Consider the following 4,776-nt stretch of genomic DNA (forward strand, 5'->3'; position numbering starts at 1 on the left):
GACCTAATTTTAAGACCAGAAACCATAAAATTCTTAGAAGTTAGGCGGAACACTCTGATAGAAATCACAGCCATTTTTTTTTAATCTGTTTCCTAAGGCAAAGGAACCAACCGCAAAGCAAAAAATGGAATCTAATTTAACTTCAAAGTTTTTGCTCAGCAAAAGAAACCAGCAACAAAACATAAAGATGGCATACTCAACGGGAAGAAATCATTGCAAATGGTATGCCTGACAAGGGGTTAATATCTAACATATATAACCAGTTCATATAATTCAATATGAAAAAAACAAACAACCCAATTGAAAAATGGGCAGAAGACCTCAACAGATATTTTCCAAAGGAGACATACAGAAGGTCAATAGGCATATGAAATTATATTCACCGTTGCTATTCATAAGGAAAATGCAAACCAAAACCACAATGAGATATCACTTCACACCTGTCACAATGGCTATCACAAAAATGACCACAAATACCAAATGTTGGCAAGGATGTGGAGAAAACAGAACCCTGTACACTGCTGGTGGGAATGCTAATTTGTGTAGCCGATGTGGAAAACACTGCAGAGGTTTCTCACAAAACTTAAAATAGAACTACCACAAAACCTAAAATTCCACTTGTGAGTATGTATCAGAAAAAAAGCAAAAACACTAATCCAAAAAGATACATGCACCTCAATGTCCATAGCAACGTTATTTACAATAGCCGAGATACAGAAGCAATTTGTATCTATCAACAAATGAATGACTAAAGAAGATGTGATGTATACACGTGTGTGTGTGTGTGTGTGTGTGTGTGTGTGTGTATGCGATAGACTATTACTCAGCTTTAAAAATAAATGGAAATTTGCCATTGCAACAACATGGATACACCTAGAAGGTATTATGCTGAGTGAAATAAATCAAAGACATCAGACTGCATGTTATGAACTTATATGTGGAGTCTAAAAATAAAACAAACAAATGAATTTAATAAAAGAGAAACAGATTTACAGATACAGAGAACAAACTAGTGGTTACCAGTGGGGAGAGGGAAGGAGGAGAGAGCAAGATAAGGGGAGGGAATTAAGAGATACAAACTACTATGTATAAAATAAACAAGAGACAAGGATACAGGATGAAAAAACTATAGCATGAGGAATATGGTCAATATTTTATAATAACTGTAAATGGAGTACAACCCAAAACTACCTTGAATCATCATGTTGTACATCTGAAACTAACATAATATTGTAAATCAAATATACATCAATAAAGAAATAAATAAATATAAAAGCAATACATTTGATTTTAGAAAATTTTGAAAGTACATAAAATATGCAAAAGAAAGTAAAAATACCTATGATTCCACATTCCCAAATAAACACTGTTTTCTTTAACACAAATCTGATTTATACGCAATGTTCTATTATGTATAATTATACACAATTTATAAGACAATATTTTTGTATTCTTCAAGAATAAAATAAGGATACTGAAATAATCAGATTTTAACAGTTTGTCAGGGATAGTAGTAATTGATCATTTTTGTAAATAGCTTATCTACAATCTCCCCATTGGACTAAGAAGCCTGCCAGCCGACACACATTGCACAAGACTGCTTTTAACATTCAGGAAACCAGACAGGTCTGTGAGCAGAATCATCTTGAAAGTGAAGTCAGTATGGCTCCATGTTATTTTTGTTAAAAATGCTGTGCGAAATATATTCAGTTGCAGCCAAGGATATTTCCAAGGGAAGGCAGGTGGTTGGGGTGTGACTACATACACACAGCTCAGTCTTCTCAGCTGGTAAAAAAAATAAAGAAGGTAAAAACAGAATCAGAAAAAAGTTTGGAATTCAGATGTAATAAGCTGGGATGTGTACAGTTAATAATGAGGAAGAAGGTAACTCTTTAGGAATCAGTCACTTGAGTTGTTTCAAGTACCAGATGGTTGTACGACTGGAGTGACCGTGCTGATTTCCCTGTACTTAGATTTTTGTCCTTCCCAACCACACACGTATTTCTACTTGTTAAACTGAAAGAAACAGTCATTACTGATCTAAGTTTGCTACCATGGCACTTGCGTTAAATGACTCAGTCAGGACAAATATTTCTGCAAAAACGCAAATGTACATAATTTTTCTATCACTAATGATGCATAAGCGTCAGTTGTCAGAGCCAAGGCAATGATGATAATTAGTGCAAACCAAACACTTGGCTTTTCTCATAAATATATGTGATATATATGGATTTGGGTGTTTCTTCAACTCCTGCTGCATACATTACTGGCTGTCTGACACTGGGCTGGTTACATAACCACTTATGTTTTAATTTTCTCATCTCTCAAACAGGTTAGTACAACCTAAATTGAAAGGTTGTTTTAAGAACTAAACATTACATTCTTAGATCATAGTAGCTCCTTAATGAAGAACAATTTTAGCCATCACAGTTAAATTGTCCAAAGTCAAAATAAATTTAGAACTGTTAAACGCGTATTTTGTGAATGTGTCTAATGTAGTTGTTTAAACTAGAAAACATGATATAATATTCACTTTTTAAAATCTGAAATATCATTTTAGAAGAGTTTGATTATCCAAAGTAATTTCATAAATTCAACATCAACTGCCTGTTTATAAATCAAGTTAAGCAAAATGAACCATGAGTTCATTATTAGAAGAAATACAATACTATTTGTTAATAAACAAGGTGGGCGATAAATGTATGGCTCAACACCCCAATTTGTATCTATCCCTTGCCGATTTGTTTATAAAGTATTTATTTAATGTCTACATATGCCAGGCTCTTAGAGTCTGGCTTTAAGAGAAGCTGCAGAGGCCTACTGGCTACTGACCCCCATCATGATTCCCATCTCTGAGCAGCTCATCACTCCTGTGGGCACCCACTTCCGTCTGCCTGGAACGCTCCTCCTTTTCTTAACAAATTATGACCTTCCAGTTTTTTGTAATCATGCTCAAATACTAACTTTCTCATGATATTTTACTTGACCATCCCAACCCTTGAATAGGTATTAAGACAAGGAGCTGGCAGTAAGGTAGGGGTAGGTTCATATTTAATATGATATAATCCCTGTCCTGAAGATTTCTACCACTAATGTAACGTTGAAAACATATTTCTTTGTACTCACTTGGATATGTGTGTTTGTGCATATATGTCTGCATTTGGGATCCTTTAACTGGAAGGAACAAATGCCATAAAGGCTAAACCACTTTTTCATTCCTTCGTGACACCATAATCCATAGTAAATGTTCTATAAATAAATGGTGACTGAGTGAGTGAATTAGTCTTACTTGGTGACACCTTTCAATTACAGTGACTCCAGAGAGGAATGAAGAACATAAAATAAGGAAAGTGATCCTTTTGGTGTAATGAGGATTCTGTGGTTCTGAAACAGAGATAATTTATCAGCATTAAAATCATGCACGATGTCAATCAGCTTCATGGAGAGACCATGTTGGGTAGAAAGATGACAAAAGATTAATCAAGCAGCTGCTATAGGGCAAGATTAGTGTGTTGATTTCAAGTAAGTCTGACAGATAGATACAAAGGTACCGCAACACCCTCTGTGAGGCATAAGGGTATTGTTCCTATTGCTAGGAAGTGACTGTGTCAAGCTATATGAAAATCAAAAAGTATCAGTTCAATCAGGGAAAAACATATACATATTGAAAAAAAAACAGGCAATGCCAAGAAGTGATTTAGCTAATAAATACATAAATAAGTGCATTAAATCATTGGCATTTGTCTGGATAATGCATTGGCCTCCTATAGGACAGAATGCCATAAACAAGTCATCCATTTATATTAATGCCTGTGGAATTCAATGTGTTCCAGGCTTGCAGATAATCAACAAGAGCAGACATGGGTTTTTAGTAATCACCAGTGCATGAAACAAAATATGGTATAAAAATTAAATTGTTTTGGAAAAAAATTCAGGTTTCTCACTGTTGGCGAGAAATTATGAGTTGGTTTCTTAACATTATATAAAGGAGACCTTTGAGACTCCTGTCTCTTTAAACTCATCATTATGATGTCACAAATTTAACACTGATATGTTATATTGCATGTATTATTCCTTTTGGTATCTAAACAAGATAAGAAAGAAGGGAAGCTAGAATGAACCCGGAACTGCTGGATTTGAGGTGGAGACATAAGTATGAACTCATGTTTAGCTTAATACATATATAGATGGATAGCTAGAGAGTAATTTTAGGTATATATCTAGACATAGGTTAGTATAAAATCTCTGTCATATGGGGAAACCTGGAAGCAATGGCAACCCAGTAACAATGAGCAAACCCATTGTCCAGATTTTGGTTTTTAAATATCATCCTCCAATTAAAGGAAACAGAACTCCTAGAAGAAATGTACCAAACTAAGGCTAGAACAGAAAATATACAAGATGATCCTAGATCACCCTGTAATTACACTAATCACGGAAGTGTTCAAAAAACCAAAATGATGGGGCATATCAGTAGCTTCAAATGTCCAAAACTGGCTAATTTAAGCAAAAAATAATTAGTAAACAATTTAGTATTGAATTATAACTCAAAGTATAAAACAAGTATAAGCAAATGATTAAATAAAAAATAAGAGGAGAAAAGACAGATCTTCCTTACAAAATTCCAGGTAATATATGTAGTTACTCTCCCATCCTAGAGAGTGAGCCATACTTCATGACTCAGTTTTATGGAACTGGTTACGGGATACGAAAATTGTGACTTTACAGGGGGGAAACCTTGCAAACACACTTTAACCCATCGATGAAGGTTGTCAC

Source organism: Camelus dromedarius, chromosome 12 (assembly GCF_036321535.1).
Source record: "Camelus dromedarius isolate mCamDro1 chromosome 12, mCamDro1.pat, whole genome shotgun sequence".
Lineage (NCBI taxonomy): Eukaryota > Metazoa > Chordata > Mammalia > Artiodactyla > Camelidae > Camelus > Camelus dromedarius.